The 14,830-nt window shown below is 41.0% G+C and overlaps 1 protein-coding gene and 1 pseudogene across 1 annotated transcript in view; one reads left to right on the plus strand and one right to left on the minus strand.

The window, feature by feature from the left end:
* Positions 1-14,830, minus strand: part of METTL8 (methyltransferase 8, tRNA N3-cytidine) — a 180,016-nt gene that overhangs the window by 18,271 nt on the left and 146,915 nt on the right. The window lies entirely within an intron of this gene.
* Positions 13,558-14,069, plus strand: LOC119625163 (small integral membrane protein 26-like; annotated as a pseudogene).

The raw sequence follows: 14,830 nt of genomic DNA on the forward strand, positions 1-14,830 counted from the left end.
CAAGTGGAGTGTGTGACAGGAACCTCTGCAGGAGAGTTACTCAGTACTACAGACTCTACTCCTGGCAGGTTGCCCTGCTGGGGAATCCAGCGTTGGTCTCAGTCAGCTGGATGGGGCTAGGATCTATTTTCTATTTCCAGGTTCCCAGGGCGCACGTTCTTGTTTCCTGATGGTGCAACACTGAGACTCAGCTATATGGCTGGGGAGATCTGTGAAATAAATGTGGGCACTTCATGTCATGTCTAGAAATTCCCATGGAATTCTGGAGAGTGCCCCCGAAGTGAATAAAAATCAACATAGTCCTCTAGTAATGTAATCTGTCCTCATAGGAAAATCTCAGAGAATATTTTCAAACAAAGGTAAGATCTGAATAAAGTGAAAAGTGCTACTTTTATGCCCATTACCTGATGGGCAACATGAGGCTATCCTATTCTTTAGGGGCTGCTCACCAGTTCCAGAAGTCCTCCAACTATGGGAACACCGTCATGAGAACACGAAAATAAACTATATTGATTAACCTTGAATGAAACCTAACTCTTAAGTTTTGACCCCTCCCCCTCAAAAAGTATCTAGTGAATTTGTTTGAACAAAAATGAAATCAAAATTTAATTTAATTGAGTAACAAATATATAAACATGGAAAAGGTTAGGCAAGAAAGGGGAATATAGGCCGGGCACAGTGGCTTATGTCTGTAATCCCAACAATTTGGGAGGCTGAGGCAGGAGGATCACTTGAGCCCAGGAGTTTGAGACCAGCCTGGGCAACATAACAAGACCTCCATCTCTACAAAAATAAAAAATTATTAAAAAAAGAAAAAAAGAAAGAGGAATACAATGAAATAATTCCTCATCTAATCTCTGTCCCCTATTCCCCTGTTTCTCTCCAGGAAGTACTGTTAACAATTACTAAGTATCTATACATGGCACTGGCATACACATTATATATATACACACACACAGATGGTATGTGTATATATGTATATATCACATATCCTTTTTATTATTGTGAATGTCTTTATACATACAAGAGAATCTATTGTATAAGCGATGAACAAAGATTATGACTAACATGAACATTGTTGAATATCATGGTCCTAGAAACAGAGGGCATGGCAAACTGAGAAACTGAAGAGAGTTTAATAAAATGACTGTTTACAAAATTGCAGGCAGGTTTAGAGAAATCAATAAAGGACAGTGCAGTACTCAGACACTTATCTAGATTTTGTGAGGCCTAATGAATATTCAGTTTTTAGAACCTTATTTAAGAAAAAGAATGTACTTCTTTAAGAAAAAAATGCAAAATTATGACACAAAAGTAGGTGCAAGAATAAAATTAAATAGCTGGACACAGTGGCACATGCCTATAGGCCCAGCTACTCTGGAGGCTAAGGCAGGAGGATCACTTGAATCCAGGAGTTTGAGGCTGTAGTGTGCTATGATCACACCTGTGGATAGCCACTGTTTTCTAGCCTGGACAACACAGCAAGACCCCACCTCTTAAAAAAAAAAAAAAAGAATGAATTTAGAATGAGAAAGCACATCAAACCAAATTTCTAAGACTATAAATATCAAAATTGTCATAAAATATCACAAAGTATCAAATATGATAAAATCTAGATAATGTCATCATATCACAATCACTTCTCTTTAATACTTTTTCCATATATATATATATACATATAAAAAATATTGTTTTTTGGCTATGTACTTTTTTTTTTCTTTTTCGAGAAAGAGTGGAGTGCAGTAGTGCGATTATAGCTCACTGCAGCCTCAATCTCCTGGGCTCAAGCAATCCTTCCACCTCAGCCTCTCAAGTAGTTAGGACTACAGGTGCACATCACCACTCCTGGGCTAATATTTTATTTTTTGTAGAGACAGGGTCTTACTATGTTGCCCAGGATGGATATGTACTCTTTGATCATAGATGTGACTTTGTATGACATTGATATTCTCTATAGAAAGAATGGCAAGGTAATTCAGTCTTTCCTCTAGATGGTCTCTTTCTGGATTCTCTATTCTGTTCAATTGATCTGTGAGTATCTCCCTACAAGAGAATGAGAACAGTTCAGAGGAACATTTGGAAAAACAAATCATAGCACATATACTGCTGAGCATTGGTCAGAGGCCAGTGTTATTTTTTAAGTGCAAAGATTAGGGCATTTTACAAAGCTAAGCAAGCTCTCAGTTCACCTTCTACACATAAGAATGGTTTTGTCGTCGGGGTCACAGCTCCTGCCTGTAATCCCAGCTACTTGGGAGGCTAAGGCTAGAGGACCCCTTGAACCCAGGAGTTTGAGGCTGCATTGAGCCGTGATCGCACTACTGCCCTCCACCCTGGGTGACGGACTGATACCTCATTTCTAAAAAACAACAAAAAGAATGTTTTTTTCACTTCCTTATTACCAAGTACTTCAGTTTAGATAAAATCTAAACTCCTCTTCATGACAAATGAGACTCTCCATCCTCTTTGTACCTGTCTGGCCTCATCCCCCACCATTTTCCTACCACCACACCTCCACCTGTTCCACACAAGTTTTACTCCAGTAACACTCAGCTATCTCGTTCCAGAACATGCTATGCTCAGTTCCATTCCTGAAGTTTTGCATACAATGTTCTCTCTACTTGGAATACCCTCCTCAGCTTGTCCACCTGGCAAACCCACCCCGTGTCTTCAAGTCGCAGATAAAATACTGCTTCTTCTGTGAAGCCTTTCTTGATCCCCTCAGACTCATTCAGGTTTTCTTCTCCTTTGTCACAATCCCACTGAAGCAATAATCTTACTGTAATGGAACGGTATGCAGGTCTGTCTCCTCACTAGTCGATAAATTTCTGCAGATCACGAACTGAGACTTCATCCTTGTATGCCAGGCACTCAGCACAGGGCCTGGTACACTTATTAAGTACACTTAATAAGTATGTTTTAAATGAGTGAGCTTAAGCAACTTACATATGCTTACTACTATGCTAAAATGGTCTCTCATGTTATGCTTACAACGACCCTATGAAAAAGTATTATTCTTATTTGGGGGGGATTAGAATATCCCACCCCAAAATACGTACTTTTGCATGAGGATTATTTTGAGCTGAAAACAGTTGAGAAGCAGCACATGCCAAGAAGTATCTCTGCCCTCCTCCCTACTTGCCTAAAAGTAGGACGTAAATTTCCATTTGTGCCAGGTTTGGTGGCTCACACCTGTAATCCCAGCATTTTGGGAGGCCGAAGCAGAAGGATCACTTGAGGCCAGGAGTTTGAGACCAGTCTGGGCAATATAGCAAGACACCCATCTCTGCAATTAACAATTTTTTTAATTAAAAAAAAAAAAAAAAAAACCTTTGCAAAGGTCTCTCTCTCTCTCTCTCTGTCGCATACCAGGAAGAGGAAACTCTTAGACTTATAATCACTAGAGACGAGGAGATAACTCTAGCCCAGAGATAGCACCAAAAGGTACCTCATAGTAAACTCTAATAAAATAACTCCTATTTTCCATTAGTTTCTCTCCACATATTTACCTCCCCATAATTTGTCAGTCCAAAAGTTTAAACCCCTTTTCCTTCATTTTGCCACATCTCTGCAAATTCACCATTCTTTGTTATGGTGCTACATAAGCCCCAAGTTCCAACTACTCTTGCAAGTTACTCATCACTGAGTTTATCCCACATGCATGTGCATTGCATACATTCATAAACTCTGTTTTTCTCTTGTTAACCTGTCTTTTGTCAGTTCAATTTCTAGGTTCCTAACTGCAGAACCTAAGAGAATAGAAGAAAAGTGCTTTTTCCTCTGCAGTTTACAGATAAACAAACTGAACCTTAACGAGTTTATGTAATTTGTGTGTAGAATTTCAACCCAGTTCTGTCTGATGCTAAAACTTTATGCTGTTTACTACATTATGCTGTCCTTCTAAGCAGGTAAATTATGTCATTTCAGTAGCACTTAAGCTAGCTGCATATGGCATGGCTGATCCAACTTTTTCTGAAATAATAGACTGCTCTTCTTTCCCTGAGAGATCAAAACCCCCATTATATGTCTGCCCCATCCACTCCCACTGAAATTGTTCTTTTCAAGGTCCCAAGTGATCTCTTTGCTGCCAAATCTAATGACCATTTTTCTCTTATCTTTTTTGACTCTCAATAGTTTCCCACAAAGTTGACCGCTGTCTTTGTTCTGGAAATAATGTTCTCTCTCAGCTTTTGTGACAAACCATTCTCTTGGGTTTTTTTTTTTTTTTTTTTCCCCTCGCCTCCCTGGGCACTCTGTCTCAATTCCCTTTTCTGGCTCTTCCTTCTCTTCCCTACCTCTAAATACTGGGCTTCCTCAGAATGAGGTCTTGAACCAGCTCCTCTTCTCTGTCCACCTCCTGCTGTAGGTGATCTCACCCAGGCCTGGGAAATTAAACGACATCCATATGCTGTTTGCCATTGGTATATCTCCAGTCAAGAAGTCTGCTTACACTCACATGTCCAACTAACTACTTGATGTCTCTACTTGATTGTTTCATTAGTACATCTTTAAAATCTCATTGGGAACTTAATTTCTCCTCTTAAAGATGTCCCTCTCCCAGTGTTTCAGTTACTATTGCTATGTGACAAACCACTTCCAACCTTCCTGTGTCAGGACCTCAGACAGAGCACAGTGGGAATGACTTATCTTGACTTCATAGTAGCTGAATCTTCTGCTGGGAAGACTCGGGGATTGGGGTTGCCTTAACAATAGGGGCTGGAATCATCTGAAGGCCTCTTCATTCACACATCTGGTGGTCAATGTTGGCTGCTGACGGGGACCTAAGCTGGGACTGTTGACTGGAACATTTACACTTCATGTGACTTGGATTCCTTCAGAGCAGGGCAGCCTCAGGATAGGTGGGCTTCCTTATTCTTATTTATATGAGGTCTCACTCTGTTCCCCAGGCTAGAATGGGAATGCAGAGGTGTGATTATGGCTCCTGCAGCTTTGAACTCCTGGGCTCAAGTGATCCTCTCTCCTCAGACTTCCTAGTAGCCGGGACTATAGATGTGAGCCACCATCCTCAGCTGAAGTGGACTTGTATTATTATTATTTTTTTAAGACAGTGTCTTGCTCTGTTGCCTCAGGCTGAGTGCAGTGGCAAGGTCTCAGCTCTCTGCAACCTCTGCTTTGTGGGTTCAAGCAATTCTCCTGCCTCAGCCTCCCGAGTAGCTGGGATTACAGGCACGTTCCACCATGCCCAGCTAATTTTTGTATTTGTAGTTGAGACAGGGTTTTGCCATGTTGGCCAGGCTGGTCTAGAACTCCTGACCTCGGACTGGGAGTGGTGGCTCATGCCTGTAATTCCAGTACTTGGGAGGCCGAGGTGGGTGGATCACCTGAGGTCAGGAGTTCGAGACCAGCCTGGCCAACATGGTGAAACCCCAACTCTACCAAAAATACAAAAATTAGCCTGGTATGGTGGTGGGTGCCTGTAATTCCAGCTACTCAGGACGCTGAGGCAAGAGAATCACTTGAACCTGGGAGGCAGAGGTTGCAGTGAGCCGAGACCGTGCCATTGTACTCCAGTCTGGGCAACAAGAGTGAAACTCTGTCTCAAAAAAAAAAAAAAAAAAAGCAAAAACTCCTGGCCTCAAGTGATCTGCCCACCTCAGCCTCCCAAAGTGCTGGGATTACAGGTGTGAGCCACAGCGCCTGGCCTGAGGCGGACTTCTCATGTAATAGATCATGCAATGTCCTAGTAGACAAGGCAGAGGCTTCACATGGCCTTTTATGGTCTAAATGTGGACATCCTAGGGTTGGTTCCATTGCTATTCTATTGGTAGAAGCAGCCACACGCATGCCCAGAGTCAAGAGAAGGCGGTGTAGAGATTCCTTCTTGGTGGGTGTATTACTCTGTTCTCACACTACTATAAAGAAATACCTGTACCTGAGGCTGGGTAATTTATTTATTTATTTATTTATTTATTTATTTATTTATTTATTTATTTTTAGGCGGAGTCTCGCTCTGTCGCCCAGGCTGGAGTGCAGTGGCCGGATCTCAGCTCACTGCAAGCTCCGCCTCCCGGGTTCCTGCCATTCTCCCGCCTCAGCCTCCCGAGTAGCTGGGACTACAGGCGCCTGCCACCTCGCCCGGCTAGTTTTTTGTATTTTTTTTTAGTAGAGATGGGGTTTCACCGTGTTAGCCAGGATGGTCTCGATCTCTTGACCTCGTGATCCGCCCGTCTCGGCCTCCCAAAGTGCTGGGATTACAGGCTTGAGCCACCGCGCCCGGCCGACTGGGTAATTTATAAATAAAACAGGTTTAATTGGCTCATGGTTCCACAGGCTATACAGGAAGCATGACAACATTTGCTTCCGGGGAGGGCTGGGGAAGCTTCCAGTCACGGCAGAAGGCAAAAGGCCAGTGAAGAGCTTCACATGGCCAGAGCAGGATGAAGTGCCAGGGGTGGGGCAGGGGAGGATAAGGTGCCACACAATTTTAAACAAGTAGAACTCACGAGAACTCACTCACTGTCAGGAGAGCAGCGCCAGGATATGGTGCTAAACCATTCATGAAGGACCACCCCCATGATCCAATCACCTCCCACAAGGCCCCACCTCCAACCCTGGGGATTACAATTCAACACAAGATTTGGGTGGGAACACAGATCCAAACCATATTAGTGGGATAAATAGCACAAGTCACCATCACCTGGTACCAACTAATTGGTCTTACTGCTTCCATATTTGTCCTCCTCCAATACATTTTTTATGTAACAGTCAAAATGATCTTACTAAAATATGTCTAGCCGGGAGCGGAGGCTCACACCTGTAATCCCAACACTTTGGGAGGCTGAGGCGGGCGGATCATGAGGTCAGGAGTTCAAGACCATCCTGGCCAATACGGTGAAACCCCATCTCTACTAAAAATACAAAAAATTAGCCGGGCACGGTGGCGGGCGCTTGTAGTCCCAGCTACTAGGGAGGCTGAGGCAGCAAAATGGCGTGAACCTGGGAGGTGGGGCTTGCAGTGAGCTGAGATGGCACCACTGCACTCCATACTGGGCAACAGAGTGAGACTCCATCTCAAAAAAAAAAAAGTAAAAATAAAAACAAAAAAATAATAAAATATGTCTAACCTTATTCTGTGGCTTAAAAGCCACTAATGATTTCCCAGTGCACTCAGAATAAAATCCTAATTTCTTGTCCCTGCAACCTCATCTACTATCACTCTTCCCTTGAGTCAACCACATTAGAGCATGCCTCTTCTTTTCTACTTCATAGGCTTTGTGCTTGCTGTTCCCTTTAACTGAAATACTCTTTCCTTCCTTGTCACTGTTTTCCATCTATAGTTCTAGCTTTTTCTCACTCAAGACTTGGCTCTCCATGACTTGACCACTCTGACTAAAGGGACCTTCATTCAATTTAGTCCCCTTTCCATGCACTCTTCATCACCCCGTTTTTTCTTCTTCAGAACTCTTCAGAATCTGTAAGTATAATATTTATCTGTGTACTTGTTTATTTGGAACTCTCATTAGAATGTAAACTCCATGAGGATCTTATTAACTAATCTTATCCCCAACACCTACCATAATCCCTGGCACATAGTAGATGCTGAGAAAATATTTTTTGAATATAACAATAGATAGATAGATAGATAGATAGATCGATCTAGTCATTCAATGGCAGCAAGAGACATTTCCTCCTGAGTGCTTCTTTAGCCAAGAAAAAAAATTTCCCTTAAGAAGTCCTCCCCCTTGAGAACTCAGGTCTAATTCCCAGTCTTTTTGAGATTCTGGACATCTGATTCAGGCCCTGAAACGGACCTGGCATCTTGGATCACACTGTCCCTGGAGGAGGAATGTTCATCAAATGATCAAAACAATGTCACCTGCATTCACTTAGAGGCAATGACATAATCAAACCATGCTGGTTTCTGAAGTGCATAGAGGGCTGTGATGGGTTACCTAGGATCCCCGTTTTCTTTCAGACATCCATTTGCAGCCAGGCCTGACCATCCACTTTTAGGTCATCCTTTCTGCAATCATCCTGCAATTCCAAACATTCAAAGACACAGACAATGGTTTACAAACACTTCGGATTTGTTACAATACCACACTCATGCTTTTTAGTACCCCCTCATCTATGAGCTATAGGCATCTATTTGATTTTTGCTGATCTAAAGAGAATCACAATGAAGTGATTTTGAAAGCATTTTGAGATTTTGCCAATTTCTTTAAGCTTGGTAAACAGCCTCAGGTGTCAAAATGCCAGCACTCCAAATCACCCATCTAAAGATCTCTTGACAATCTCGTTAATACTAAAGGTTGGTTTACCATTTCATTTGGCCTTATCAAGATGTTATTTTTTTCCCCTTTTATTCACACTGGATCTTCAGCCAAGGAAATATGCTCCCAGTTTCCCTTCAAGGAAGATTTTGCTTTTGTTGTTTTTCACTGCACTTCTTTTTCTTCATTGTTTTTTTTTTCTTTTCTTTTCTTGCTATAGCTTGCCATGTTGCCTCTATGTTTTATTCTTAAGATGGTATTTAAGCCCGTTATATCCTGCTACCTTTATTGATAGCAAAATGGAAGTTTATGTCTTTTCCCCTTGAAACTTCGGAAGGATTTGTCAAGTGTGACTTTTTAAGAAAAAAAAAAAATCAACTGTATCTGTTTGGCAAAGATTCGCTGCCACACTTGCAATTCTTCTCTCCAGTACTTTCCTGGGACTGACAGTTTTTTGGTCTATTTCACTGGCTGCTGTAACATGTTCCCTTATACTGGCTCATTCCCAATGGTTTGGTAGCAATGAGTCATGGTGAACTGGGAAGTAGTGTCAGAGCCCTTCCCACTCTCCCTCCAGCCTGGCATAGGCCACCTCACATTCTGTACATGTTACAAAGAGCCAGGTAACTGATTCTAATACCTGTTCACCCATCTACAAGTGGAGATTGTGCAACCTCTGTGAGCACACAACAGGGCTGCCACATCTGGATTTTTTCTGCTATTCCTTTCCCCTTGGAGAATTTCCACTGTATTAAATTTAACTTTTCTGATATCTAAGAAATAGTTTCAGAGTTAGGAAAAAGAGAGAATGAATGTTAATGAGCACATTTTTATCAATTCTCTCCAACATTACCCAAATCATTCAACTATTTTATTGCTAAAAGGAATTCTACCAACTTTTCAGGTGGAAATCCTTTGGACTGGTGCCTAATACACCGAGTTTGAGAACAATTTAATGTGACTGGCTTTTATTGTTTCCAGTTCCTTCAAAGAAAGGCAAATACTACATCAGATACTTTGTCTTTAGTCAACCGATTTTTTTTTTTTTTTGAAGACAAGGTCTTTTTGAACATTTTATTTTCTTCTAAGTACTCTCTGAAAGTATTCTGTTTTGCAGTGTTCTTCATAATGCTCCATCTGTCCTGGATTTTCAGAAGATTTTTTTTTAATCCCCTCAGAAAATTCAATGAAAAAAGGTAAAGGCTTTACTGCCAGTAGATTTTTGTTTCTCTTCTTTCTGGGAAAGAGCCAGTTTGAGCTTAAAAATAGACCTGAGAAATATCTACAGCTTGAGAATCATTCAACCCTCTAATATTTGCTCTAGAATACAAAGGAGAGTTGATACATCTGATCTCAAATGATCCCCATCGTTATCACCTTTTTATTTCAGATCAAATAATTCACCATAGCAGCCTCCTGGTGAAGCAAATTCCATTATGTTAACCACCTGCTCTCTCTTATTTTTAATTTATACTGACAAAAGAGAGAAGGTAGGAATTTAGGTCATTCTAAGTGTCCCATGTTCAGCATTTATCAATTGATGCTGTTTATTATTTATTACCAATGGCAGTTACTGTGATCCTAACACCAGATGTCCACTGGGATAAACATATTGGGGCAATAAAAAGGAATGACTTATTTTTATAGTTTTCTTTTTTAAAAAAATTATTGATTATAATTGACATAATAAAATTCACAATATTTAAGTGTACAATGCAAGGGTTTATCATCAGCTGATAAATCTGGAAGTGTGGCTGCTTGAATTTCTAATGACAAATTAGAGTTGTTAATATGAATACATTGGTATTTGGATGTACTTCTAGGATCAATGTCGAAAGACATTTTAATAAGATGATTTGGATGTTTTGCCTTGGAAGCTGTTCATCTATGCATACAAAATCAATCCTTTTTTGTTTGTTTGTTTTTAGAGATGGATCTCCCTACGTTGCCCAGGCTGGCCTGCAGTGGGATTATTCACAGTTATGACCATAATACACTACAGCCTCAGACTTCTGGGCTCAAATGATCCTCCTGCCTCAGCCTCCAGAGTAGCTGAGACTACAGACACATACCACCATGCTGGGCCAAAATCAACTCTAAAGAAGCTGTGGGTAAATTTCTTTTCTCTTCTTTTTTATTTTTTTGAGACAGGGTCTCATTCTGTCACCCAGGCTAGAGTGCAGTTGCACAATTACAGCTCACTGCAGCCTCGAACTCCTGGGTTCAAGCTATTCTCCTGCCTCAGCTCCTGAGTAACTGGGACTATAGGTGTGTGACACATGCTCAGCTAATTTTTTTTTAAATTTTTAGTAGAGACAAGGTCTCACTACGTTGCCCAGGCTGGTCTCTAACTCCTGGGCTCAGGCTGGTCTCTAATTCCTGGGCTCAAGTGATCCTCCTGCCTAGGCCTCTCAAAATGTTGGGATGATAGGGTGTGAGCCACTGCACCTGGCCTCACTCTCCTTCTTAAATAAGTTTTTCCTCTTTTACTTGGTAACTTATAGTTTTGATGTAATTTTACCTTTAAATTTTCATTTTTATTTTAGATTCGGGGGGCCCATGTGTAGGTTTGTTACAAGAGTATGTCATATGGGGCTGGGGTTTGGGCTTCTTTCTGTTGGTCCCATTACCCAGATAGTGAACATAGCCCCCAACAGGAAGGTTTTCAGCCTTGCCCGCCCTCTCTCCCTTTCTCCTTTTGGAGTCTCCAGTGTCTGTTGTTCCCGTCTTTATGTCCACATTAATCCAATTATGTAATTTTAAACTTACAGAAAAGTTGCAAGAATAGTGCAAAGAACTCCCATATACTCTTACTCAAATTCACCAATTTTTATTTTTACTCCAACTTAAATAAATTTCACATTTAGTTTCTTTATTTGAGAGAAAAAATTAAGGTCTAGTTCTTTTCAAAGTTTGTGTTTCCATTTATCTCTAGCCTAACTGGTAGAAAAACAGCAATTAATAGCACTGTTTTACAGCAAGGGAGGCTGAGACACAGAGAAGTCTAACAGAACTCTGGGGTCCAGCACCACCTATGACCAGCCTAAGGAAGCCAGTCACCACTCAGCTTTGCAGTCTAGCTAGGCAACCTCTAGCCTGACCTCTTCCTGGTGTCCCTGGCTCCTACACAAAGCCCTTGCTCCTGACCCTTAGTTTTGATGACTAGCATTACCCTTATTGTCCCAATCTTCAATTGGGACAAAAATGCCTTTTGCCTTTGGCCATTCTGGAGATCACCACACTCAATTCAGTCCACTAGGGACCTTACCCTGTCTCAGCCCTTAATAGCAAGCAACTTAAAAAGCAGTAGTATTGTCAAGTATGCACAACTCGGGATACCAGGTATCCTAGCACCTAGAATCATAGAGCCAAGAAACTTTGGCACTGACGTGACCATGAAATCATTCAGCACAACTCTTATATCAGATGAGGACACTGAGGCCCCAAGAGATTTAATATTTTGTCAGGGTCACATAGTGAAGTGAGCTGGTAGCAAAGGCATGACTAAAATTCTAGTTTTATGATTTTTTTAAACAACATACCGTTGCCTTGTTTTATTATTACTAATAATTAATCACATGTAAAACAGTATGGCAGTTACTCCAAAAATTAAATATAGAACTACTGGCAATTCTACTTCTGGTATATGCCCCAAAGAATTGAAAGCATGGCTTGAACAGATATATTTGTACACTGTATTTATTTATTTATTTATTTTGAGACAGGGTCTTGCTGTTGCCCAGCTAGAGTACAGTGGCGTGATCACAGCTCACGGCAGCCTGGACCTCCTGAGCTCAAGCCTCCTGAGTAGTTGGGACCACAGGCATGTGCCATCATGTCTGGCTCATTTATTTTTACTTTTTGTAGAGATGGGATCTCCCTATGTTTCCCATGCTGTTCTCAAACTCCTGGCCTCAAGTGATCCTCCTACCTCAGCCTCTCAAAGTGCTGGGATTACAGGTGTGAGCCACCATGCCCAGCCTGTGCTCTGTATTAATCAGCTCAGACTGCCACAAAAACCATCACAGTCTGGGTGGCTTAAACAACAAAAATTTATTTTCTTTAAGTTCTGGAGGCAAGAAGTCCAAGATCAAGGAGTTATCAGGGCTGGTTTCTGTTGAGGACTCTCCTCCTGGCTTGTAGGCAGCTACCTCTCACTGTGTCATCACATGGCCTCTTCTCTACACTTGTAGAGAAGGAGAGTGTCAGAGGGATGTCTTTTCCCTTTTTAAAAATAAGGACATCAGTCTTATTGGATTAGGGCCTCATCCTTCTGACCTCATTTAACCTTAATTACCTCCCTAAAAGCCCTGTCTCCAAATACAGTCACTTTGGAAGCTAGGGCCTCAACATATAAATTTTGAGAGGACATGAGTCAGTTCATAACAACTATCTTCTCAGTTTTTTGTTTCGTTTTGTTTTTGTTTTTTTAGATGGAGTTTCACTCTTGTTGCCCAGGCTGGAGTGCAATGGCATGATCTCGGCTCACTACCATCTCCACCTCCTGAGTTCAAGCGATTCTCCTGCCTTAGCCTCCTGAATAGCTGGGACTATAGGCATGTGCCATCACACCTGGCTAATTCTGTATTTTTAGTAGAGATGGGTTTTCTCTATGTTGGTCAGGCTGGTCTCGAACTCCCGATCTCAGGTGATCCATCCACCTCGGCCTCCCAAAGTTCTGGGATTACAGGCTGAGCCACTGTGCCCTGCCTCTTCTCAGTTTTTTGTAAATCTAGAACTGTTCTAAAATATAAAATGCATTAATAAAATATTTAGATTCCCTCAGCAACCTAAGTGTCCATTAACAGACAAATGGACAATGAAAATGTGGAACATATCACAATAAAGTACTATACAGCCGTGAATAGAGAATGAGATCCTGTCATTTTCATGGATGGAACTGGAGATCATTATGTTAAGTGAAATAATCCAGGTACAGAAAGACAAACTTCAGATAGTCTCACTGATTTGTGGAAACTAAAAATTAAACAATTGAACTCATTGAGATAGAGAGTAGAAGGATGGTTAACAGAGGCTGGGAATGGTAGTTGGGGGTGGGGTGGAGTGTGGGCGTGGTTAATGGGTACAAAAATATAGTTAGAATGAATAAGATCTAGTATTTGATAGCACAACAGGGTGATTACAGTCAACAATAATTTATTGTACATTTAAAAATAACTAAAAGAATATAATTGAATTATTTGTAACACAAAGGATAAGTGCTTTAGGTCATAAATACCCCATTTACCCTGAAGTAAGTATTATGCATTGCCTGTCTGTACTAAAATATTTCATATATCCCATAAATATATATACCTACTATGTACTCACAAAATTTTTAAAAAAAATTTAGATACCCAAACCAAACTTTTAGAGATAAAAATACATCTGAGATGAAAATACGTTGGGTGGGAATAATGGCAGATTAAACCACGCAGAAGAAAAACTTATGGATTTTGAAGACACAGCAATAGAAATTTCACAATGAGCCGCCTCCACAGTGGGCCTGCGAGAATCGAGGCCCTCGCCAGCATACCCAAGTATCAAAACCAGTTCATGGCCTGGTACCGGCGAATGTTGGTGGTCTGTGGGATCGGCACCTGGTCTCTGGTGGGCTCAGTGCTTTGCTTTGGCTAGAAAATGGCAAAGCCATCAGGTATTGAAGTACAGCAAAAGGATGGCTCAACAAGTGGAGTACCCAGTGAACTATCTGAACCCCCAAAAGGGTTTTATGTGGAAACAACTGTCACATATAAAGAAGATTTTGTTCCAATTACTGAAAAGATCCTCAACAACTGGAAATCACGGACTGCAGGCCTTGGTGCAGAACCATGACTGGCTGCTGAATTCTGAAAACCAGGATTTGGTTCAACATTGAAATTTGATAGATGCCTTGCTTCCCATTTTGTGTTTGTGAAAAGCATATATATTTAATTTTGCTATAAAACATAATCACTAATAATGTGCAATAAATATTTTCTTGAAGGAAACTAAAAAAAAAAAGTTCACAATGAAACATACGGAGAAAAAAAGACTAAAGAAAAAAAACCAGTTTCAATAAGCAGTGGAATAACTTCAAGTAACCTAATATATATGTAATTGAAGTCCTGAGAGAGAGTATATTAATTTGCTAGGGCTGCCATAACAAAATACCACAGACTGGGTAGCTTAAATAAAAATGTATTTTCTCACGTTCCTGGAGGCTGTAAGTCTAAGATCAAAGTGCTGACAGGTTCTGTTTCTCCTGAGGCCTCTCTCTTTGGCCAGTGGACAGCCACCTTCTTGCTGTCTCGTCTGATGGCCTTTTCTTTATGTGTGCCTCCCTGTTATCTCTTCCTCTTCTTATATGGACACCAGTCATACTGGATTAGGGCCCCACCCTTAGAACTTTAACCTTAATTACCCCTTTAAAGGCCCCATCTTCAAAAGCAGATTGAAAGGGGTTAGTTTCAACGTATGAATGTAATCCATTAACAGACAGGAAAGAAATACGAGAACAAAAATTTTTTTGAAGAAATAATGTCTGAAAATTGTCCAATTTTGATGAAAATTCTAAACCCAGAGATCCAAGAAGCTCAACAAACCCAGGCATAAGA

Source organism: Chlorocebus sabaeus, chromosome 10 (genome assembly GCF_047675955.1).
Source record: "Chlorocebus sabaeus isolate Y175 chromosome 10, mChlSab1.0.hap1, whole genome shotgun sequence".
Lineage (NCBI taxonomy): Eukaryota > Metazoa > Chordata > Mammalia > Primates > Cercopithecidae > Chlorocebus > Chlorocebus sabaeus.